Here is a 13,256-nt window from a genome sequence, read left to right on the forward strand (position 1 = left end):
ACATAATGGAGCTTCATTTGTAGCTAGGTTTTCAATGCCTGTGAAGTGTTTATGCTTGACTAAAGTAGGCATGTTGAGAGAAAGGCTGTGCTCTGTGATCTTTTCTGTACTGACTGTTGTCTTCCTCTTGTGCATGTTCATCGTGTACCCTTGTGGGATAGACACACCCATTCAGTACAAGCAAGTTGAACCACTCACTTCAGTTGAAATCAAAGCTGAATGTTGAAAATGGCAGATTTTCGTAAAGTTTGCTGGGGTGACATTGTGTCATCCTTTTTGGACTCAGACTTGTGAGCATTTCCTTGCTTCAGCTTCCTCTTTGAAACTTGGTAGTAACTGTGTTTAGCCATTTTCTAACATCACAAGGATGTAAGAATAAGGTAGAAGCTTGGTATCAAATAAAAGCACTAGGCCAGGAATTAAAAGACTATTACTTTGGACACTGGTTTCTTCACTTGTAAACTTGGGAATTTGTGTTAGTTCTCTAAGACCTTTTCCAGCTGAGAATACTCTAATTCTCTTTGTAAAGACATCCCCAAAATGCTAAAGGCAATGTACTGGAATTGAGGGAAAAAATGTTTGGATAGTAATCCAGAATCATTCATATAAATGATGTGAAAACTAAAGCTTTACTTTCAATAAATTGTGTATATCAGAAATTTTGGAAATTTACATTTTGATTCTATTCTGAGCAATAGAATTCTCTAATCATCACCTCAACAAGAAAATAAATTTTCAGGTTGTGTTTTGCATCCTGACCCAGTACACAAACCACATAACACACCACTTAATTTCTGAAGTAAGTTTTTCCTTACAACACAGAAAACATTCTATTTTTTGTTCTGTTTCATTTTTAAAATGTTGGTTTCAATCTACTGAGCTAGAAGATCCCTACTGACCCTTTGACTCCAGGAGAATACACTTAGACTTTTTTATAGTTGCTCCAGAGCAAAGCTTACCAACCACTTCATTGTTAAATATTGAAATTGGGAAATTTTCTGAATAAATTTTATTTAGAACTTTTGTAGAATGTCAGTAGTTAATACCTACATTAATACTCTTATTACTTATTTTTAAAAATATTATTAAAAAATAATCTGGACACCTAGGGGGCTCAGTAGGTTAAGTGCCTCTTGATTTCAGCTCGGATCATGATCTCAGGGTTGTGAGATCAAACCCCATGTTGGGCTCACGCACTGGGCATCGAGCCTGCTAAAGATTCTCTCTCCCTCTCTCTCTGCCCCCCTTCTCTGATCATCATCATATTTTTTTCTTGTAATAATTATGTAATATAAAGAAAATAGAGTGAATTTTTTTCACCAAGGTCTATATAGCTCTATATGGCTGCCCTTAAATCCTCTCCTGTTTATTCTAGTGTACAAGGCGTATGACAGCGTCTCTTTGCAACTCTAATCTCTGAGCCCTACTCCCTAGAAGGGAATTTCTTCTCTATTTTTCCAGAGAACTTCTATGAGTAAGTGCACCTTTTTTTTTTAAACCAAATTAATACTATGCACACCATTATGTATCTACCTCTTTTTTTTTTTTTAAAGATCTTATTTATTCATGAGCGACAGAGAGAGAGAAAGAGAGAGGCAGAGACACAGGCAGGGGGAGAAACAGGCTCCATGCAGGGAGCCTGACATGAGACTCGATCCTGGGTCTCCAGGATCATACCCTGAACTGAAGGTGGCACTAAACCGCTGAGCCACCCGAGCTGCCCTACCTCATTCTTTTTAGTGGGTGTATACTTCATTGTATGGATGAATGAATGAATTTATTCATTCATCCATTGATAGATATCCAGATTATTTCCAAATTGTTCCCTTTCTCCCTTATCAGATATACTTAATCAGTCTTCCTACGTCCTAATTGGGGTAGAACCCAAGTGCTGAAATGATGATAGTGCTGTACAGAAATAGAAAAACTCCTTACCAAATGCTTCTCTGGCTAGAACACCAAGGGTAGGCCCCACTGTCCCAGCCATTCATGAGTGGGTAAGAACTGCCCTGGAAGTCATTTTTCAGCAGATTTTTTTTTTTAAAGATTATATTTATTTATTCATGAGAGACACAGAGAGAGAGAGAGGAAGGCAGAGACACAGGCAGAGGGAGAAGCAGGCTCCATGCAGGGAGCCCGAAGTGGGACTCCATCCCGGGTCTCCAGGATCACGCCCTGGGCTGAAGGCGGTGCTAAACAGCTGAGCCCCCAGGGCTGCCCATTTTTCAGCAGATTAATGAAATTAATTGGGTTCAAAATCTGGTAACTTGAGTGTAAGATTGTGGGCAATTCACTTAGCCTCCTTAGTCCTTAGTTTTGCCCTCTATAAAATGAGAGGTTAAAATAGAGGAGTTTTAATACCCGTTCCAACTGTAGTATTTACCTGTATTTTTGTAGGAGTATTGATTTAAGCTATATAACCCAATTTATATTAAGTTTCTGTTGTTTAAATTGAAAACATCTTTTGTGTATATTGTGTGATGTGTAATTTATTTGACCTACCATATGGGCTAATCTATTTTAAAGTATAAGAATGTAAAAAAGATAAGTTGAATGTTATAATTTATATAAACTCTCCTTTTCTAAAAAGTCTGTTTCAAAAGTATGCAACCCATTCCAGAAAAAAAGCAGATCCTTTTATCAAGCTTGAATACTTGAGAAGATTCTGAGTGAGGTGAAGTTTGTTTTTAAAATGGATCCTTGTAATTTTCGATGAATCCAGCCATTCAAGGCTAATCCTCAGGGCTTTGAAACTTGGCATCAGCCCCCTTGTTTAAATTGTTTTCATATTCTAGTCCTCTAATCCATCTCCTTGTTTCATTGAATGCTAAAACTGATATTGCTTGACATAGCTAAAGTTGTCTGATTTGGTGCTGAGGAAGCAGCTTAGAGGTGAACTATACACTATTATCCTGCCAGCAAAGTTATCAAGTTACACAGTAAAGTTATAAAGTAACAGAAGCAGGAATTTTTGCTGCATCACACATAAGATGTTTAGGATCTCCTGTTTCCCAGATTTTTTTTGCAGTTCTGTCAAAGGACAGCTGTCCTGAAAGCAAAATGGTAAAGCACTTCATTGTTCGATTTGTATAATAACAAGAAGATAAAAAGATACTTTCTCAGCCTGGAGGTAGGGGAGTCTCTGTGTGTTCATCTGCTGGTTTAGCCTAGCTTCTTGTTAGAAAACTTGATATACCTTGAATAAGTATATCTTCTCTAAAACCTAAAATGTAATTTATTATCAAAGCAATGCTGCATTATTACGACCTGTTTTCTGTGTTAATTTTTGTATCAGTTGGTTGAGATATGATTCAGTTTAGCAAAATGTATTGAGGACCATCTAGGAACCAAGCACAGCATTAAGCAGGGTGAGTATCTAAATGACAGAGACCGTCTCACTGGAATCTATCAAAATAATTCTTATTTCTTCCATTGTTGGAATTTTCTAATATCCACTGGTAAGAGGAACTGGGCAGAAAAGTTCTTCAAATTTTGAGTTTGTGAAAATAGATAAAAACAAGGTATATTTAAAAAGGTTTTAATTGTGTTGTTAGGACAGCGTCAATTACTGTGGAGGTCCAGTCTTATTTATGTGTGTGGATCTGCTAGTGACATCAATGTCGCACTAATCAGATTCTAAATAAAATAGTCGTGGTGGTTAGACTAATTGAGCCTTAATTTTTGCCTCGTTAATAAAAATCTGTTACAATTATTGTACCTCATATATTATGACTTAATCTGTTGCCTGTCTGACCCTAATCTTTGAGAATGGTCACACTATGTTTTGATGTCACATCCTGGTATCTCCTTTGTCAAGTTACTCCATCCATTGTGACATTTACGACTAAGGAAATTCTCTATAGTTAGAAATATACAGGATACTGCTGTCTACAGGATGTTGAACAGCTTTGTCTAAAACATTTGCAGTCATTTTAGAAAAACAATCCTATGATAGCAGAATCAGTCTAATAGATTATAGTTTGAGCTGAAGCAGAAAGCTATTTTGTGTGTGTGTGTGTGTGTGTGTGTGTGTGTAAAGAGAGAAAAAAAAGTCTAATCATTACTTTGCTTCGTTATGCAATCCTAGAAGGAACTGATGTTTCTTCTTTGGAGCCCAGCTTTTGGCTGGACTCCTGTGACACACAGTGGGAATTCACTTCCTATCAGGAAACGCTGTTTTTCAATGTATTATCTTGTTGAGACAACCACAGTGAACAATAGGCTATTAATGTATTAGAACAACAAGTGTCATAACCAAGCCAATATTTGCTTTGTTTTGAGTGTTACCCTAAAAAAAAAAATCTTTGGCCAGGCTTGAGAATACATTTGGCCATCAGTAACTGCTGGGCATAAATATCATGACAATTAAAAAGAACAAAGAAGAAAAAAATGTGTTAATAACATGATGAACTTTTTGCAGGTTTACTCGCATCTTGTGCAGAGAGACAAGAATAAATTAAATGGTTTCAAATACATCTTTCAGATACTAAAAAATGTCCACTTAAAGGCCTGTTTTGAGTTCTGGAAGCTACACCAAGAAGCTGGAACAGAGAAAAAAAGCCTCAAACTCCGGTTCTCTTAGAAAATATCAAATGCTCTTATGAGATATATCCCATTCAATTTTGGATATTTGTATTTAAAATAATAATCCTTATTTGAGGGCTGCCTACTTTTACAAGGCTATTTATTTCTTTAATGATTAGGAAGAAGAAAACTCCATTCAGGGGATGGTCAGTTAATATCAAGTCACCACTATAATCATGTGATAAAAGTATAATAAAACTTCAGAGCTGGAAGGTAAACCTAGAGGTCCTGTGATCAAAACACCTCATTTTACACATGAAGCAAATCCGACCTTACTTTCATTTAGGCTTCCTTTACTGTCTTAACCCAAAATTCTGTTTAACAGCCATTCTCAACAACTTTTGGATATTTTATTTTTCAATTGGCAGTTACCTGGTTTTTGTTGTTTGCTACCTTTCCACGTAGTAGTCATGTATTAGTTCTGTGATTAAATTGAAAACTCTTTAAAGACAGGACCTAGACCTGTGTTTTATATTTCTTTTATAGACTTTACCAACCAGCTGAATTAGTATTTGCTGTTTGATTGGATAAGTAAGGTTATTTTTTTAATTTTAAAATGACATTTTTGTACCTACTCTCAAAACCCAAAAGTATAGATTTTTAAAAAATTGTTCCTTTTATACCTTCACTCTTTTTTGTGATTACTTTTTAGTCAGCTTGACATTTATTTTATATGCCGGTGAAATTCATTACCTCAACCATCTTGGATACCTGGCCATTCTGAACAAACCATTATTATTAGCTCAGTTTTCAAGGGTTGCTCTAAATTCTCCACACTGGTTTATTTTAAGACAAGTAGAGAATGGGATATTATGATTCAATAGCCCTACTCACCTCAGTTTAATAAATCCTTATTGCATAACTGTAAGTGGACAGTAAAGAAAGGAAAAAGATTTGACCCAATTACTGGGGCATATAGACCTCAAATAATTTAAAGGCAAGACAGACTTTGAAAAAGTGTTTTGGGAACAATACTGGTTGTTTAGGGGGAGAGGGGGGTGGGGAGAAGGGTGGAGCTAATTCTGATGGAGGAGATTCTGGAAGCCATTATGGAAGGAGTTGGCTTTTGAATAAGACCTTGAAGTATGGATTAAGATTTGGATGAATGGAGATGAGAGGGAAAACAGTTTAAGTATATGAGAAATAAGGTGAGCAAAGCATCAATCAAGGAAATGGCTTTTGTTTGGGACAGTCATCATTTTCCTCTGAGTCTGTGAGGGATAAACTTGGAAGTCTCTTCCATTCTGTTTTCAGAGCCTGAATTTTGGAAACCCCCAGGCTGATTCCTATATTTTTTTAAAGGTAGGACTCCAAGTTGCTTTTTTCTTTCCTTGAGGGAAGGACTAAGAAAATTATGTTTTTGGAAAATTATAGTGAATATCTTTGTGCTTCTCAGTTTAACCATGAACCTCAAGAGTTGTAGTGTCCATACTACCTTTTAGATGTTTAAAATAACACTTTCTGGCACTTTACAACTCAATAGAACTCTTTCTTGACAATAGAGATCAAAAGTAGAAACAAAATATTTAACAAATTCTGGAGAGCTACTTAAGTTCCTGAGCTCCATGAAGATTGCTTTTTATTTGACAATAAAGTACTTGATGTAGGCTTTAAATCCAGCTAAATAGGCACTATAGAACTAAGCTGTGAGTCTAGTCTTTGTGAGCCTCACAAAACAAGAATCCTACTCCAAGCCTGAATTTAAAATATAGCAAGCAATTTAAGTGGACCCTTCAGGCATGTATGAGTGGATACAAAAAGCTGAGTCATAAAGTTTATTCTCTCTGGTGAATTACCATTAAAGCTTGAAAGAGCAGCAATCTCATTATTTCAAAAAATAGTTAAATGGTTCAAAATTCTTTTTAAAAAAAGATTTTATTTATTCATGAGAGACCGAGGGGGGGGGGAGGAAGAGAGAGAGAGAAAGACCAGCAGAGATAGAGGCATAGGGAGAAGCAGGCTCCGCACGGAGCAGAGAGCCCAATGCAGGACTTGATCCGAGAACCCTGGGATCATGACCTGAGCTGAAGGCAGATGCTTAGCCGACGGAGCCACCCAGGCTTCCTAAATGGTTCTAAATTCTTATGAAAATACACACAAAAAAATTGTTTTGTCTATTGTTAACACTGAATGCATACCTATAACCTACCTAAAATCAAGAATTTGGAGCTTCAGATATTAGGTGATTTTTTTCATAAAAATTAGCATTTACTACATAATATGTAGTAGCTTCTAAAATTAGTTATTGCCAGAAATCTTTAGAGGAATTTTTTAAATGCAGTTTATATTTTAAATCTTTTCTTATATTTGGCAGATCATATGATCTACTTTCTCTGTATCCTATTCTACTCTAGTTAATGTGAAAAGTCTCAAAATAAATTGAAGGACACATTCTTTTTGGGACCTATGTGTTTTGTCTCTGTTGTTATCCTTACAAAGGTATTCTTCATCCTTTTAAAATCTGTACTTTACTTCTGATGTCTTTGTTAAACTTTCTTCCGTGAATTAAATGATGCTTTCTCTTTTTCCCTGATTTTGACATTAGACGTTTTTAGTCATCTTTCAGATTTTCTTTTTATTAAGACTTCAAGTTTCAGCTGTGATTTAGAGACTTAAATTGTTGTCTCTGTCTTCCCATCATCTTCTGTCTCCTCATTGTTTCCATGTCAGAAAAGAATCTCAATCTCAGAGTACATGGGTGGCTCAGTGGCTGAGTGTCTGCCTTTGGATCAGGGTGTGATCCTGGGGTCCTGGGATCGAGTCCCACCCCGGGCTTCCTGCAGGGAGCCTGCTTCTCCCTCTGCCTAGGTCTCTGCCTTACTCTCTCTCATATGAATAAATAAATAAAATCTTAAAAAAAATCAATCTCCTTTCTCATATAAATTATCATAAAATATCAAAATTTATGCATACATTTTCAAGGTTCTTATTCATATCAACTAAGCCTACTTTTCAAGGCTAAATTTTACTTTATACGTGGTCAGAGCCTAGACCTCTTTAAATAATAATAAATGACCAACACAGTTCTAGATGAAACAGTGGGGCATATATAATCTAGATACTAGGTTTCAAAGAACCCACCCACCAGTACCACTTCTTCCTAAAGCTTACTATTATAGTTGTAGTAAACTACAACTTGTAAATTACACTTGGTAGAAGATTAAATTTGCTGAATGACCAGGAAATTTTGCTTGTTTATTATTGACTTAATAATCCCCGAGTGTCAGATCCTATATCACGTTTTAATGTTCAAGTAAATTTCATTGTAAGAAAAATCTAGTCTATGAAAAAAAAATTTTGCCAAAGAGTTCACATTAGAGGTAGGGACTTAGATGATGTTCATTTAGTTGGTTCACTTAAGAGGTGGAGGCTGGGGTAGGGGAGGAGTCGGAAACATTTGCTAAAGGATCTTCACAGGTATAAAATTCAAATGACTCAAAATTTAAAAACATCAATAGGGATTAGGAAGAGGAATGGTGGAAGGTAGATAACAATATAGGACAATGGTTAAGAACAGAAATCCTAGAGCCAGTCTCCTTAAATTTAAATCTCAGCTAACACTTACTCTGTGTGACCTTGGATAGGCAACTTCTCTGTCCTGTTTCTTTGTAAAATTAGTATCATAATGGTTATTTCTAAAGGATTCTATGGTTATTTCTAAAGGATTAAAAGAGTTCAAGCATGCTATATTCTTGAAACCATGTTAGACAACATTAGATGGTCAGAAAATGTTGACTACTGGCTATTATCCCTTTCTTCAACATAAAAACATTTTCATCAAAAATTGCATTTTTAAAAATTCTGATGTAATTTCTTTTTTTTTTTTTTTAAGATTTTATTTATTCATGAGAGAGACACACAGAGAGAGAGAGGCAGAGACACAGAGGGAGAAGCCAACTCCATGCAGGGAGCCCGACATGGGACTGGATCCTGGGTCTCCAGGATCAGGCCCCGGGCTGAAGATTGCGCCAATTCTTTAATGAAAAAACAAACAAGCTAAAGGATGGTTTAAGGAATGGAGTTGCAGTGGCTGAACACGCCTGACAAGGATTTGGAATATAGGCAGATCCTTGAGGACCAGACAGACCCCTACCTAGCAACAGGCAATAGGGAAGAAGCCAGGTGTGTGGACTGTCGGTAAGAGGGAAGTTCAACAGTAGGTGTCTAACGCTGAGACATGGGCAGACCATAAGACAGGGTATTTCAGTGATTGGAGAAGGCAAGATGGGGACCGAGTACCAGGGAGCTAGCTCTGCATGGCATCAGAAATCCCTTATAAGCCAGGTGACCTCCAGAAACCGTGGAAACTGATAAAAGGGTCTAAGACTCAGACCTGGGGTATCAGGTTCAGGTATAGACTTTCAGTTTTGAAAGTATTTAGAGTTACCTGACAGAGAAACAAAGGGATTTAGGCTGCTTTATAGTGAGTGGAGAGTCTGAGAGACCAACAGAGTTTCATCATTAAGAATTAGATAAAAGTATTGCAAGTCAGACAGAGTGGAAAGCAGTAGCAAAACTAACTTGATGTTGAGCTGCTTAACTAGTTTTACTTTTTTCATAATCCTAGGGATCCAGAGCCTGTGGCATGATGTTGAAACAGCAGGTTAGGGTTTGGTGGTCCCTAATGTGGGGAGATGGGCAGAAATACTGCATGTGTCTATGCATGGCAAGAAACCTGCTAACCTGAGCAAGTGACTTTTTAGATCCATCCTTGGCTAAATGAAAAAACAATCCATTAGACTGTAATATTTTATAGTTAGATAATTGCTTTAACACTGTTTCTGCTATGCTAGAAGTAGTAGAGCCAACTTCATCTTTAATTTGTGGGCAGCATTCATTGTGAATCTTCATGGAGTATTACAAAGAAATTTCTGATCAGCTTTTGATGTGACAAGAATATTGGTATCTTCCTGAGATTTTTCTTGGAAACCTTGTTTCTCAGTCAAAAATTATAGTTTGCAAAAGTCCTGCCACTGTGGAAGATATCTATGTTCCATTGCCCTTACATATATCAGTGATGTCTGTTATTTCTAAAGAGCTAACTTTGATTCTGCAAAAGTGTGCCATCTGTCCACATCGTTATCTACATTGTTATGATGGTAAAATGCCTCGTAAAAATCAGTATTATCAGGATGGAAATTCCATTGGAATAGCATATTTGTTTCCTAGAACTACCATTAAAAAAGTACCACAAAACGAGTGGCTGAAAACAACAGAAATTTATTCTCCAATAGTTCTTGAGGCCAGAAGTCCAAAATCAGGGTGTCAGCCAGCTTGGTTTCTTCTGGGGGCCCTGAGGGAAATCTGTTTTATGCCTCTCCTAGCTTTTGGTGCCAGCAGTCCTTGGTGTTCGCTGGCTTAACAGTTTTATCAGTTTTATCTCTGCCTCCATCATCACATAGCTTTTTGCCCCATGTGTCTCCTCTGTGTCTGGGGCCACATCTCTCGACTTTATAAAGACACACTAGTCATTGGGCTTAGGAATTCATCTTAATTTGATAACAAACGCCCTATTTTCAAATACGATCATATTTTGAAGTAATGACATGAATTTGAGGGACATTGTCCAACCCAGTACAGTATGTAAAATCAAACTTTAGATCTAAAGGATGATTCATTTGAAAAAACTAGTATCACAAAAAGATTTTTTTACGAAAGCAGATTTTTGAGGTTGATGAACATCTCTTTTCGTGGACTGCCACTTATTACAGTGATCACATTTCTAAAATGGCAGGTTATGACCAAGTATTTTTAAAGTGATTTTCAAGTACTATTACCTATGCTTAATAAATTTCATTTTCATGGCTCACTGTTAGACTTTCCATAGAAAGAAAACAGATGGGGTTGTGATGATCTTGAAATCCTTACTAGCCAAAATCTGAAGGTGGGAACTCCTTCAAATCAGACTTTCTTGCAGTCACAATGTATTGATTTACCTACAGCTTTTAGATTGATTTTTTCAACTGTATTTTATATGTTATAACCATAAAACCTAAATTTCTTTTTTTTTTTTTAAACTAAAATTCTTTAGCTGTAATACCTAAAATAGCAGATCAGAATGAACTCTTGGGACATACTCAAATGCTGTGTTCTTTAACTTTTTATATGTTTCTTTTCCCTTCAATTTTTACTATAAAGAACTTTGCCTTTTGTGTATGTGCTCTTCCAGGCTCTCTCCTGTTTCTCTGGTCACAGTGACCTCATTAGGAGCAGACCGTTAGAAGTGTCATCAACAGTAACAAATCTGTTTTTAGATTGGACTTTTGAGTGAATGTTTTATTTTGCAAACTCCACTCATTTTTAATAGTGAACTTTGTAGGATTGTTTGCATTTTTTTCAGAATGAGGAACTAGAATTTCTTGAGTTCAGAATCCTTGAGAAATGAGTAGATGTAAGCCTGGAATTTGGGGGAGTTAAGTTTTCCATATTGCTTGTACTCTGATATTCATTTTGGAAAGTTTCCTGAGGTTTTTAGATAGAGGTACAGTATTAGGTAAGAGTGAATTTGACCTCAAACATTGTTCTCAAGAAAATGTCAAAAGCAGGGGCTTTAAACTTTTCAAGCTCGCTGCTGCACAAATAAACTTGAGCTCATGAAGTATGTGAGAGTTGATGTTTCTTTAAAAAAACAAAACAAAACAAAAACTGTTTGCCCAGAAGGACTACCATATAGTAAAGAGCCAAAGGTTTAAAGTATCTCCAGAAATTGAGCAATGAATCTTTTTTTTTTTTTTTTTAAATCACAATCTCCACTAATTCCACTTTTTAAAACCTCTCATTTATCATGAGCTGTCAAGTTCTGGAGAGTTTCCTGGATCTCAGTTTTAAAAATTTCACTGATACCAGGGGATTCAATAACAGAAACTAAATGTCTGAGAGGCACATTCAAGTAATCAATCCACTAGTCTCTGTCAACTTTCTCTTAGGAGAAGAAAAAAATCCTTTTGTTTTTTTTTCCCAATCATTTCGAAAAGCTCCATGTTGAAGACAAACGATGACTGTGGGAATATATACAGAACATTCATCAAATTTTGTAGAAAAGGTAAAGACACCAACACCATCTGTTTTTGGATTCTGCAAGATACTTGAGGGATTGCCTCTCTGTGGTTGATTGTTTTACGTACCATTTTTAGGCTATATATTTATTTCTTTAAAAATCAATTTCATATTTGTTTTTCCAAATGATTCATGTTGCGAACAATTTGAGCTAAATCTAGATAATGATTGGCTTTGGACTTTCAAGAAAATACATTTCATCTGAACTTTCTGTACGTATCTTCAAGTTTGTAACTCTGCCCCTTGCATAGCCATTGTATTTTGTAAATTTGATCTCTTTATAATGAAAAGTTTATTTTCAAGTTACTAATAAATGTTACTTACAGTCTTGCCAATGTCTAAGCAAGTAACTGCCCTTCTTCTCCCCAATCCCTGCTCTTCAAATATGGGAGTCCAGCACACTGTTCCTTGCAACAGGTAATGCTGATAATAAAATATTGTTCATCAGGTTTGGTACTTTAGTGACAAAGAGGTTTGGTCTGTCTTATGCTTTGTACAACAGCTGAGTGAATACTTTTAGTCTTTGGATCACCCTGCTGAATTTTGACCTGGCAAGCATCTGTTCAAAATTTTTGTACTTCATTTATATTATTTAAAATACAACTATAGGGCAGCCTGAGTGGCTCAGCAGTTTAGCGCCACCTTCAGCCCAGGGTCTGATTCTGGAGACCCGGGAGCGAGTCCCATGTCAGACTTCCTGCATGGAGCCTGTTTCTCCCTCTGCCTGTGTCTCTGCCTCTCTCTCTCTCTCTCTCTCTCTCTCTCTGTGTGTGTGTGTACCTCTCATGAATAAGTAAATAAATAAATAAAATTAAAAAAAAATAAAATGTAACTATTATGTTCCAGTTGTACAAACAACTGGATGTATTTTTCATGTTTGCTAAAATATTTTATCTTGATTAGCAATGTATAATTTTTCTTTATAAAGCAAATTTTGAAACAAAATCATTCTCATAACTATGCCCTTCAATGACAGTTTTCTTTTATCTGTTTTTTGGTCTTTTGGGTTTTGTTTTTTTTTTTTTTTTTTAATTTTTATTTATTTATGATAGTCACAGAGAGAGAGAGAGAGGCAGAGACACATGCAGAGGGAGAAGCAGGCTCCATGCACCTGGAGCCCGATGTGGGACTCGATCCCGGGTCTCCAGGATCGCGCCCTGGGCCAAAGGCAGGCGCTAAACCGCTGCGCCACCCGGGGTTCCCCTGTTTTTTTTTTTTTAGTGAATACTGAGCCAGCTATCAAATTCCATTAGGCAGAAGACATTTAGCAACATGATGGGGTGTTGTTACCATTACCAGTTTATTTTGTTATTGTTTGTTGGTTTTTTCCTTGACTTTAAGTTTCAATTTCGGGGCTAAGGCTTAGGTTAATAGTATCTTTTACTAATCAACTGTAGAGTCATTGTTTCCTGACTTTTAAATTGAACTTTAGAATTTATCATTTTATTGTAAAGATATCCTCATCAGAAGTCATTTGAAAAGATTCTGGCACTAGACCAGAATGTAAAAGTTGTTACATTTATACAAATTTGACAGCCACACAAGGCTTTTTAATCTTTCTTCTTTCAGAACACTTACCATTTCTATTTTGGTGGTAAATATTGTGATCCTGTAAT

General features: G+C 36.3%; 1 protein-coding gene across 11 annotated transcripts in view; it reads left to right on the forward strand.

The window, feature by feature from the left end:
- The window catches only part of ADD3 (adducin 3), a 117,646-nt gene that overhangs the window by 67,137 nt on the left and 37,253 nt on the right, over positions 1 to 13,256 (forward strand). The window contains exon 1 of one of the 11 annotated variants that reach the window (XM_055300101.1): positions 3,042 to 3,130. The exons of 9 other annotated variants lie outside the window; for them this stretch is intronic. The gene's annotated coding sequence lies outside the window, so the exon portion shown is untranslated. Of the gene's footprint in view, positions 1 to 3,041; positions 3,131 to 13,256 lie in introns of those variants that run through there. One more of the 11 variants, XM_055300104.1, reaches the window with a different exon arrangement.

Source organism: Nyctereutes procyonoides, unplaced genomic scaffold (genome assembly GCF_905146905.1).
Source record: "Nyctereutes procyonoides isolate TBG_1078 unplaced genomic scaffold, NYPRO_anot_genome, whole genome shotgun sequence".
NCBI lineage: Eukaryota > Metazoa > Chordata > Mammalia > Carnivora > Canidae > Nyctereutes > Nyctereutes procyonoides.